The sequence below is a fragment of the Citrus sinensis genome, chromosome 2 (assembly GCF_022201045.2).
Source record: "Citrus sinensis cultivar Valencia sweet orange chromosome 2, DVS_A1.0, whole genome shotgun sequence".
NCBI classification, from domain to species: Eukaryota; Viridiplantae; Streptophyta; class Magnoliopsida; order Sapindales; family Rutaceae; genus Citrus; species Citrus sinensis.
Window position 1 is genome coordinate 2,834,682 of NC_068557.1, and position 12,259 is coordinate 2,846,940.

A 12,259-nucleotide genomic window follows, 5' to 3' on the forward strand; every position below is an offset into this window, starting at 1 on the left:
TAAGTGTAAGAATAAGTCATTTAATTGGAAACCTATTTCAATGGAGTTTTAAAAAAAAAAGAGAATATTATGGACTTATATGTTATAATTTCAAAACTTTTGATTATTTTTATTTTGCATGAACAATAAGGGTCTTTGATGTTAATAACCCAATAATCACATCTCAGCCATTATGCAATTCTTAGGTTAAATCCAACGGTACGTTTGAAAAAGACAAAAAATAGGGTACCAAACCCCATGGGTATTGTAGCTGGACCCTTTATTTATTTATTTTTTCAATTGAAAGAGTTTTGTTTTCTTTTTCTTAAGGGCAAATGCTATGTTACAATTAATGTAACATACACACTCAACAATAACCACACAAATTGTGTGGGCCCATTATTTGTGTGGTTGTTGTTGAGTGTGTATGTTACATTAATTGTAACATAGGGACTCCCTTTCTTAAGTGCTCGGTAATGCTAAGCAACTTGCATTTCCAACACCAATCTTTTTTTTTATATATACAAAATGACCCTTTTTTTTTTCCCAAAAAATTAAGGAGATATACGGATTTGAAAATCTGATTGGGTAGTTGTTTGAAGATGTGGAAAGTAAAATGTAATCAAGAATTTCTGGAAAAGAGTATTTTATTTTTATTTTTTTCAATTGAAAGAGTTTTGTTTTCTTTTCTTAAGTGCTCGGTAATGCTAAGCAACTTGTAGTTCCTACACCAATCTTTTTTTTTTCTTTTTGAAACAAAATGACCCATTTACATGTACAAAATTTTTTCTTTTCAAAAAAAGCCTTATCACTTTTCGAAATGTAATGACTAGAAGAGCCGTGGATAATAATGATCCACATAAAAGAGCTGCATAGCCCAATACCATCATACTTACGTGCATTAAAAAACCCGAAGTCGCAAAGCCTTGGGTAAAAAAAGCACTTGGTGCCGTTATAGCGCTTAAATGATTTTGATTATTTTTAAAATCAAAAATCTTATGAATAATAGATAAACTCCATGAAAGATAGATGCAACTTGCAGTTTCAAAACCAATATTATTTTTATAATCAAAGATCTATTGATATTTACAATCAGAATTCTATCAAGACTATCATTACAATTTAATTTTGGCACCATCCAAAATTTTACAATCATAATTCTATTTGGACTATTGGCACAATCCACATTTCTACCATCTCATAATACTGGATGAATATCTACTCTGCCATAATTTATAGAGAGGCAATCTTACCTCTACCCAATTTTTGTAGGAGCCCAAACCCTCAAGGTGCACTCAAGCCTTGTGTATGGGCTGTGCCAATGAGCCACAAGCCCATTGGCGTTTCAACACCAATCTTGTTTTCATTTGGAAGAGGTTCATATCGATGTTGGATTAGGTCTCACGTCTCGACTCAAGAATTTTCTTTTAATTATTTATTTCACGCATGGATCGATACATATATATGCTCCATGTTACTTATGACCATTGTTCTCGATCAAGTAATTACTGATCCTATCAAAAAAATTAATTAATTAATGATACTTCATGCAGATGCATGCGGCATAATGATAGACAGTTTTCAAGAGCACGTGAATTCTTTTATTAATACAAAATGTTTGACATCTTAAACGATAATAGACAAACAAATGCAATTGAATACACAAAAGTACAAATGGAATTTGAAAAGAAGGAAACGAAAATGAAAGGAAAAAAAAACACATAAAAAACTGCGAAGCATCCACGTTTGCATGCCCTCAAGTCTACAACATAAAGCCTTGTTCGGGCTAGAAAGCCACCATATTTTATGCATTGGCGGCCTTCGTATGAATAGTGACTTTTTTAGTAAATCTTAGGAGGTGGGGGGAGAGTTGTAGTAATAAACATGAGGAGGCGAAGGTGTAGGTGGTGGTGGTGATTTGTAGTAGTAAGCAGGCGGAGGTGACGGTGAAGGTGGTGGCGGAGATTTATAGATGTAAGGTGGAGGTGGCGATGGCGAAGGTGGTGGAGGGGACTTGTAAATGTAAGGGGGAGGGGGAGGGGGGAGGTGGGGGTGGTGGTGGGGGTGAGTTGTAGATATATGGCGGAGGAGGAGATGGAGACGAAAGGGGTGGAGATTTGTAAACATAAGGAGGCGGGGTTGATGGGAAAGGTGGAGGTTGGAGAGTTGTATACATATGGAGGAGGTGGGTGACGTTAAGGGAGGTGGAGGGGACTGGTAGAAGTATGGAGGAGGTGGCGATGGTGACGGAGGTGGCGGGGATTGATAAATGTATGGAGGAGGTGGCGATGGTGATGCAGGTGGCGGGGACTGGTAGACATATGGAGGAGGTGGCGATGGCGATGGAGATGGGGGAGATTGGTAGATATATGGAGGAGGTGGCGATGGGGATGGTGGTGGCGGTGATTTGTAATTGTAAGGTGGAGGTGGTGATGGAGACGGGGGTGGTGGGGACTGGTTAACATAAGGTGGAGGAGGTGGTGAGGAAGGAGGAGGAGGCGATTTGTAGATATATGGTTGGAGGTGGTGACGGAGATGGTGGTGGTGGAGATGTGTAGACATAAGGAGGTGGAGGTGGAGGTGATGTGAGGGTGATGGTGGGGATTTTATATACATAAGGTGGGGGTGGTGATGGTGATGGTGGTGGAGGAGATGGAGAAGGTGGTGATGGAGACTGTAGATGTATGGAGGAGGTGGAGGAGATGGAGAAGGTGGTGGTGGGGACTTGTAGACATAAGGCGGAGGAGGAGATGGTGAAGGTGGTGGTGGGGACTTGTAATCACAAGGTGGAGTAGGTGATGCATGGGACGGAGGTGGCGGTGATTTATAGATATATGATGGAGGTTGGGGTGATTTGTAATAGTATGTAGACGGAGGGGAAGACTTGTAATGGTAGGGATTTGGTGACCTGTAAATGTAGGGTGGCGGAGGTGGTGAAGCATAAGTGTTATGGCTTGTAGTCAGCTGCCACATGAGTTGCCAACAAACATAATGCCAAAGCAAAAAACTAGATGGGGCCAAATATTGGCCATTTTTGGCTGAATTTGATCACTCGAAAATCCCAACGAAGAGTTGGGGTCTTTATGGCGTGGAGATTAGAGGCAGATCAGTTTTTATTAGGATGAGTACAATAGAGAAGCGTGCTGTTTATATAGTGATAGTTTCGAGCTTTAAAGCCATTTTTTAATGAAGCATGGAGCTTCCTCCATACACGTCTAATATTTTTGTACCTTTTTTATTTATTATATATATCAAGTGTATTGACATAATGGGATCCCACCAAGCCTTTGCATGTCTCTTTTGTGCAAACACCTTGAAATCGTCAAGTTTATATTCTAGAAGTCATAACGAATTAATTAAAAAGTAGGTAAAAATTTCATCCAATTATTGAGCAAATTGCAAGAACAAGGGGTTCTTGAGAAACTTTCCATCGTCAGTTGGTAGCTCATAAATTGGCTGGTCATTTAAAACCAATTGAGCCATCTGATCATTTCTTATTAAATTATGCAGAACAATTATCATTTCACCGTCCCCAAATATTAGGGAATGACTGCAAGAGAAAGGCACTTGCCCACACTTCTGCCATTTACATAATATTGTTTCTCGACTTTTCTCGTTTCTCTTGTTTGTTTTTGTTTGTTTTGTTTTGTTGGCTTTTATTTTTTCATGGCTTAGACGCTTTGGTTTATATTTCTCTCCATTTTTCTTTGCATTGATTTATTTTTCAGGTAGAGGTCTCATCTAATTCCTCACTTTATCAGTGGTTTTAATTAAAAAAAAGGAAAAGAAAATCCTTTCGTTTAATTTAGATTAAAGCTAAAATTTTATATATGTTTACATAGAATGTTTGTTTACATTATAGCTGAAAAAAATAAAAAAATCTGAGCCAGGTTAAAACTATACTTATAGACGTGGAGAGAAGATTTAGTTACCAATTACGCGAAACAAAATATAAAAGTAAATAAAAAAATCGTACATGAAAACGCGTGTCAATAATATGACCTTCTGGTTAACAGCCAAGTTCCTCTTTGTTATATGTATTTTAATTTCCTACTAAAGCTTCTTTAGATACTTTTACTCAAAGATCAAGACATCACATGTATATTTGGTGAAAGTTACAAGCAGGAATATTCAGGATAGATAATTTTATTATACATATGTCCAAAGTTATTTAATAAGGGATCTGAAGTGAAACAGTCAAAAGCATCTTCTAATTTGTTGCAGTATATATATACATAAAGCTAATGTCAATGTGTTTGTTCTCTTTCTATTTTTTTTTTTCTTTTTTAAATGATGAGATGACTGCTGATTAAGATGAGAAGTTTAAATTCGTGAACTACAGGAGAACTCCTATAAACAAATGGTTGACGAGTAATTAATTCACTTAAACAATAAATAAAATCTTTCGATTTTAATTTGGGGTTGTATATTAAATTAATAATTTTTCAAATTCTTTAGGCCCAACGAATATATAAATTAATTGTTAACTAAATACATTAAACAAACAAGTGTAAAAGGTCCTCAACAATTTATATGAATTTTATTATTGACCCAAGGAGTTTTATAAACCTTGATTTTGACGGTAACAATAACAAATAATATGGTAAGGGAAATAACGAAAAAAAAAACACTTTTAGATCTCATTAGTTCTTGAATGTCAAAATCCATTCATGTAAAATCAAGTTCAAAGAAGTCACGGACATGCTCATCAAGACAAAACTCGAATGTGAAGAACACTAGCTTAAGTGATATTTCATTTACATAATTATTGTAAAGCTAGTTTGTTGGATTTATGCATTATTAAGTATTTAAAGCTCAAATCTGATAATAATCATCACATCCAAATCTGTCTTTTCTTTATAAGTTATATTTTCTATACTTGAAGAAAATCAAAAGCTAAATGTTTTATCAAAATTAATTTCTTCGAGGTATAAGGATTTATTTGAAAATTCTTTAAAAAAAATTATGTATCAAAAAAGCTAGAGAATGCTATTTCTTCAAATCTTGAAAAAGATCTATTTGATAATACTTCAAAACTTTTTGGGCACTGTTGTCATCATAGAAAAAATTTGGGAACAACATGGACCAGAATGCTGAACTTTTAAAATTGGGAAAAGCCCAAAGCCAGCCGATTATAGAGCAGCTAACCGGTTTATTTTATAGAGACAAACCAGAGATCTGTTAGACCTAGTTTGTTTAAAAGCCCCCAACGCAACTTATCATATCAGCAAAGTGGTTTGCCCATTGTACATAGAATTTTTGTTTTATGTTTCTAACAGTTAGTGCTCTGAAATTACCCTATAAATCAAACTCCAAATCATTTTTCAAGATTGGTTTGAGTTAAAACCTAATATTTCTGAATACTCCTGAGCGTTTACTTGCTTGCCTGTATAAATTTATACATACTTGAGTTATCACTTGCTTATCTATTATATATTTTTGTGAGGAGTGTGTTCTTTGTAAGGTTCATTTTAATTTTTCAATTGAGTGATAGTAAGTGTGAGAAACACTTGTTGAAGAGATAAGGAATATATATTTCGAATTTATAACAATTCATTGACGCCTTTAGAATCAATTGCACTCATTTTTTTAGCCTCGGGATATGTGGCTTAATGTAAGTGGAATTCTCAAGTTTGAATTGTTTGGAGGCGGGGGACGTAGACGGTTTGTCAAATCATGTAAAAATTGTTATGTTTCCTTTTTCTATCCTTACCTCTTTAATTTATTTGTTGTGTTTGTTGTTGTTAGATTGTGATTTTTATTGTTGGAAAAATTTTTAAACCCAATTCACCTATCATCTTGGGTTGTTGTTAGGTAAATTTTCAATTACAATATTGTACATACATTAAATAACTTTATTTAACTGGTTATTCAAGTTCCAAAAAAATTGATTTGAGCTTTACTTACCCCTCTACCTCTTTAAAAATTAAATAAATAAGTTATAAACAAGTTGTAATCTAAACTACATATAAAAAATATTTATAGGTATTATTCGAATGGTTAAGGCAGGTGCCGGGTTGTACGTGTACCCCTTGATTTGTTAGCCAAAATCATATGGCTGAAATGTGTTGTGTTGATGATAATTTGCTGAATATTCCTTTCAAATTAATAATATTATTGATAGATAAATTGAATAAATTTATCTGTGAAAATCCCTCTAAAAAAATTATTTTGCTTAGTCCGACGAAGTTGTTCTGTAATTATAAGTTATATACTCTCTTTCACTTTATTTAGAAGTAAACACAAATTAAGAATTAGGACTCTCTCCTAAACTGATATTTTTCTGAGCAAATTTTATTAACATGATTGGTAGTTAATAAATTAAAAAGTAAATATAGTTAAATTATAATCACACACTTACACTAAAATACAAGTTGTACAAGATTTGTAAAAAATTAGAAGAGAATCCTAGTCCACAAATTAAAAGAGCCTAATGCATTAGTCTATGTGAAGAATCAATCATTTTAGGGGAAAAAACAAAAAAGGGAAAGAGAAAAGTTTCGGTCAAAGCTTTTAATATTCTCTCTTAACTACCCTGCTTTGCAAGAGGGAAAAAAAATGGGAAGAGAGAAAATAACTATGAGATGGGAAAAAAATTATGAACGAAAGAGTTATTACACTTTAAATAGAAAGCTAGCTAGCATAGTGCTGATGCAAAGACTAGATGAGGCCAAATGTTGGCCATTTTGGAGTTCTTGTTGTCACAGACCGCTCAAATTTGCCACTAATGGAGGCTAATTCCGCGCGCATGGGTACACTTAGCAAAAGTCCGCCTAAAAGTGGAGTGCGCTTAGAAGCACGGTGTGCTTAGCACAAAAGGCAGGATGCACTTAGAAGTGGGATGCGCTTAGAAATGGGCCGCCAACACAACTAGCCAACTGTGATGCGCTTAACGATCATCCAAGCCCGGCTCGAATTTTAGATTTCTCTACAATTGTAAATAAGCTAGAACTTTCTAGGTTTGAGCATTTAAGCCCTTAGGATTTTTATGCAAGTTGTATGGAAAGTTCAAGAACCTAGCACCCAACACCTATAAAAAGGGGGTAAGCCCTCCTTATTTGCTCACCACCACACCACACACACAAGCTCTCTAGCTCTTGTAAAAAGCTCTCTTGTAATTTATTCTTTAGTGTGTAATAAATTTTATATTTGGCCATATTGCTCTCTTCTCTCTAGCATTTTTCACAAGTGCTCTTGCTTTGCTAGTTTGAGAAGAATCGAAAGGCTTACCTAGCAACTTGTGTGCGAGAAGTCGTCTAAGTGTGGCACGGGTTTGCTGCGCAAAACTCTCGTCCCATGACAAGTGATATCAGAGCTAAGGTTTGCAGACACGCAAATTAGCTCAACGAGCAATGGCCAACCCTCCTAGCACAACACAAGAGGGCGTAGTCGATGTGGAGTCACTTGAGCAAAATTGTGGCCGTGAGGAGGGACTCATACAAGTTAAGTCTTGTGGCAAGTCCAAGGCCACTTCCGTGGATGCCTTGGAGCCTCACGTGGCCACGTTCGAAACCTCTATGTCTGTTGTCTAGGACACCCTCAATACTTCGGAGGTGTAGGTCGACGGTCTTAAGGGCGAGTATGGTGAGTTCACGGTAGCCATCAAGACCTTCATGCAAGACTAAGCTGACACTTTCTGAGGGGAGTTTGGAGCATCACATGATGAGCTGCTCAACTTGTGTAGCTTCGTGCAAAGTGAGCTATGAGCGGTCCGTGCAGAGGTCGATGAAGTTTGCTCAGACTGGGCTTGGCACAAGTATACACTCACACCTAGCCCGACTTCCACAAGTACAAGTGATGCGTACCACATCAACGTGCCAAAGCTTGACACCTACGATGGTGCACTCAATGCCACTATAGTGGACAACTTCTTATTTGGACTAGAGCAATATTTCGATGCCATGGGTGTTTGTAATGAAACATTGAAAATAAGCACTGCACCTACATTCCTTCAAGGCACCGCGCCTATATTCCTTTGAGGCACTGCACAACTATAGTAGCGGCAGATGCATGGCGAGATAGGCAAAAGCATATGCGCCATCAACACATGGGTTGAGTTCCAACGCGAACTCTGCGAGTACTTTACCCCAAGCAACCCAGAGAAGAAAGCACGAGCGCGCCTTCATCAGCTTAAGCAAATGGGTAGCGTCCACAATTACTCCGCCCAACCCAAGGATAAGAGGCCCAGCCATGGTAAAGGTGGGGGAAATGGCCGGAAGAACAAGGACCACAATCGGAAAGATTGAGGGCAGAAAAAGCCTCTAAATCGCAAGAGTAGGTAAAGTAAATCAGAAAAACAATCACCCAAACCTTAAAGCCTATGCTTCATATGTAATGGTTCGCATTGGGTACATGACTGTTTGAAAAAGAAGTTGTTTAATACTCTAGCGGCACAACTTAAGGACCACTTCACACCGTCAACGGAGGGAACCCAACACAGCATGGGTACCCTCCAATGCCTCGGCGCACTCAAGAGCCACCTGCTAGCACCCACCAATAAATGACTCATGTTCGTGAGTGCGACCATCAATGGCCAAGCCATGTATGCCTTGCTCGACACTGGAGCGACACACAACTTTATTTCGAAAGATGAGGCCAAGCACCTAGGCCTCGAGGTGACGAAGGAAGGAGGCACCATTGAAGGTGGTAAACTCCACCCGCCAAACGCATCACGAGCACTACATAAGGTGTGCGCGTAACACTCGTAACATGGAGCGGAAAGCTCGATTTCTCTATCGTGCCTATGGATGACTTCAAGATGGTTCGTGTCATGAAATTCTTTGATTAAGTTCATGCTTTCCACTACCAGCCACAAACTCCCTAAGCATCATCAACAGGAGTATAGAGTGTATAATTCCGACCGAGCAATCCAAGACCGCAGATAAGACGCTCTCGGCCATGCAATTCAAGAAGGGTTTCCGAAATGACCCAATTTTCTTGGTCTCTATCTGGGAGTTGAATAATGAAGAAGATTGCGGAGACTCACCAAGCCAAGTCTCTTCGCTTATCCAAAGAGTCCTCAACAAATTCAAAGACGTCATGCCTCCGGAGTTACCGAAGAAGCTCCCATCAAGACGTGAGGTGGATCATGAGATCGGGCTAGAATAAGGTCTAAAACCTCTAGCCTTGGCGCCCTACTGCATGGCGTCACCCGAACTCGAAGAGTTGCAGAGACAACTCAAAGACTTACTGGACGCGGGCTACATCCACCCATCGAAGGTTCCATTCAGTGCACTCGTGCTCTTCCAAAAGAAGAAAGATGGATCGCTGCGAATGTGCATTAACTATCGGGCACTCAACAAGATTACAATCAAGAACAAATATCTGATCCCTTTGATCGCGGATTTGTTTGATCAACTTGGCAAAGCACGTTACTTCACCAAGCTCGACTTGCGGTTCGAATACTACCAAGTGCACATAGCTAAGGGAGATGAGCCAAAAGATAGCATGCGTAACTAGGTATGAATCTTTTGAATTCCTTGTTATGTCATTTGGCATCACCAATGCACTAGCCACATTTATACGTTTATGAACAAAGTTCTCCAATATTTCCTCGACCACTTCTTCGTCGTGTACTTGGATGACATCGTGGTGTATAGCACCACACTTAAAGAACATGTCAAACACTTGCGGCAAGTCCTCCAAGTATTATACGACAACGAGCTCTACCTCAAAATGGAGAAGTGCTCATCGTTCAACGAGAGGTAGAGTTCCTTGGCCACAAGATAGCGGACAGGAAACTTATGATGGAGAACTCGAAAGTAAAGGCCATTCTCGAGTGGGAATATCCTACCAAAGTACCTAAACTCCGGTCTTTTCTCGAGCTAATGAATTATTACCGTCACTTCATCAAGGGATATTCGACCAAAGTGGTACCTTTGACCAATTTACTTAAGAAGAATCGAGAATGATATTGGTCAGAAGAGTGCCAATACACATTCAAGGAGTTGAAGAAAACTATCTCCAAGGAACTCGTCCTCATTCTTCTAGATCACACCAAACCATTCGAGGCTCAAACGGATGCCTCCGACGCCACCATTAGTAAATCCTCATGCAAGAAGGCCACTTTATAGCACTCGAGAGTTAATTGAAGGCTTAATGATACGGAACGCCGCTATACTGTGCAAGAAAAAGAAATGATTGCAATTGTCCATTGCCTACGCGTGTGGCGACACTACTTGCTTAGGTCACATTTAATGATCTTAACGGATAACATAGTCACAAGCTATTTCCAAACACAAAAGAAGTTGTTCCCTAAGCAAGCAAAGTGGCAAGACTTCCTTGAGGAATTCGATTACCGACTCGAGTACAAGCCCAGAAAAGCCAATGTCATTGCGGATGCCCTAAGTTGCAAAGTGGAGTTGGCGACTCTTAGCATGAGCCAACCAAAGTCCGACTTTGTCACACACATTAAGAAATGCCTCCAATAAGACACCCTAGCGAAATACTTATTGAGGAAATTTCTTAAGGGCAAGACAAGGCGATTTTTGGCAAGAGGAAAACATCATTCTCACCAAATGTGACCGACTCTTCGTGTCTAGGTGGGGAAATTTATGATGAGAAGTAATCAAAGTGTGCCACGACTCGAAGTGGGCTGCCCACCCCAGAGTAAAGCGCACGACCGTACTAGTCCAAGCCTCATAATTTTGGCCACACATGAGAGACGACATCGAGGCTTATGTGTATACTTGTCTTGTATGCCAACAAGACAAGACGAATCACCAACTTGCAATAAGATTGTTGGAGCCCTTGTCAATAGCATCAAGGCCATGGGAAAGTGTCACCATAGACTTCATCTCGGCCTACCCAAGTTTGAGGAGTGCGAAAGCATCATGGTCCTGGTCGACCGCTACAGCAAGTACACAACTTTTATCGTCGTACCGACCAATTGCAAAGCGGATAAAGTTGCCTGGCTCTTCATCAAACATGTTGTGAAACTGTGGGGAGTTTCGAAAACATTGTGAACGATCGAGGGCCATGATTCACTGACCGTTTTTGGACGGAGCTCTTCAAGATGTTGAGAACCGACCTCAAGTTCTCATCAACCTTCCACCCACAAACGGATGGGCAAACTGAGCGTATCAGTAGCCTCCTCGAGATGTATTTGAGGCACTATGTAAGCGCTCACAAGCGAGATTGGGCCAAGTTATTGGATATTGCCCAATTCTCATACAACCTACAACGCAGCGAGGCTATCGGTAAGAGTCCATTCAAAATCATCTTGGGATTCCAACCCATGATGCCAAACACCATAGTCTTGACATATGGAGAAAAAAGCCCAGTGGCTCACAAGCTCGCCCGCGAGTGGCACAAGGAAGCGGACATCATGTGAGCCTACCTCGACAAAGCCGCACGGAGGATGAATAAATAGGCTGATTCGAAAAGACGCCACGTCAAATACAAGGAAGGCGATCAAGTAATGGTGAAGCTCATACCCCAACAATTCAAGACTTTACAGAAAGTTCACAAAGGGTTAGTGAGGTGTTACGAAGAGCCTTTCCGAGTTGTCCAACGTGTGGGTAAAGTCTCATACCAACTCCAACTTTTGTCAAGACTCAAGATTCATCTGGTCTTCCACGTGAGTCTACTTAAGCCATATCATAGGGATGCGGAAGAACCAAACCGCGAAGAGTTAAGACGTGCCCAAATTGTCGTTGTCACTGCGTATGACAAGGATGTGGAGTACATTTTTGCCAATCGAGTAATTCGAAAAAAGGGCATACCGACATACAACGAGTACTTGGTGAAGTGGAGAAACCTCCTCGAGAGTGAAGCCACGTGGGAACGCGTAGACGACCTATGGCAATTCACAGAGCATGTCCAAAACTACCAGCACGAGAATGCAATGAGGATTGCCGTGAGCAGAAGTGGGGGAAAATTTTCACGAGCTGCTCAAATTTGCCACCAACGGAAGCTAATTCCGCGTGCACATGTACACTTAGCAAAAGTCCGCCTTAGAAGCGGGTTGCACTTAACACAAAAGGTTGGATGCACTTAAAAGTGAAATGTGCTTAGAAATGGGACGCTAACACAATTAGCCAACCGTGGTGCACTTAGCGATCATTCAAGCCCAGCTTGAATTCTAAATTTCTCTACAAACTACAATTGTAAATAAGCTAGAACTTTCTAAGCTTGAGCATTTAAGTCTCTAGGATATTTATGCAAGTTGCATGGAAAGTTCAAAAACCTAGCACCCAACACCTATAAAAAGGGGTGAGCCCTCCTCATTTTCTCACCACCACACCACACACAAAAGCTCTCTAGCTCTTGTAAAAAGCAC

General features: G+C 39.6%; 1 pseudogene; it reads right to left on the reverse strand.

The window, feature by feature from the left end:
* Positions 1–1,563: 1,563 nt before the first annotated feature.
* On the reverse strand, positions 1,564–3,083 carry LOC102617156 (extensin-2-like; annotated as a pseudogene).
* Between the last annotated feature and the right edge of the window lie 9,176 nt (positions 3,084–12,259).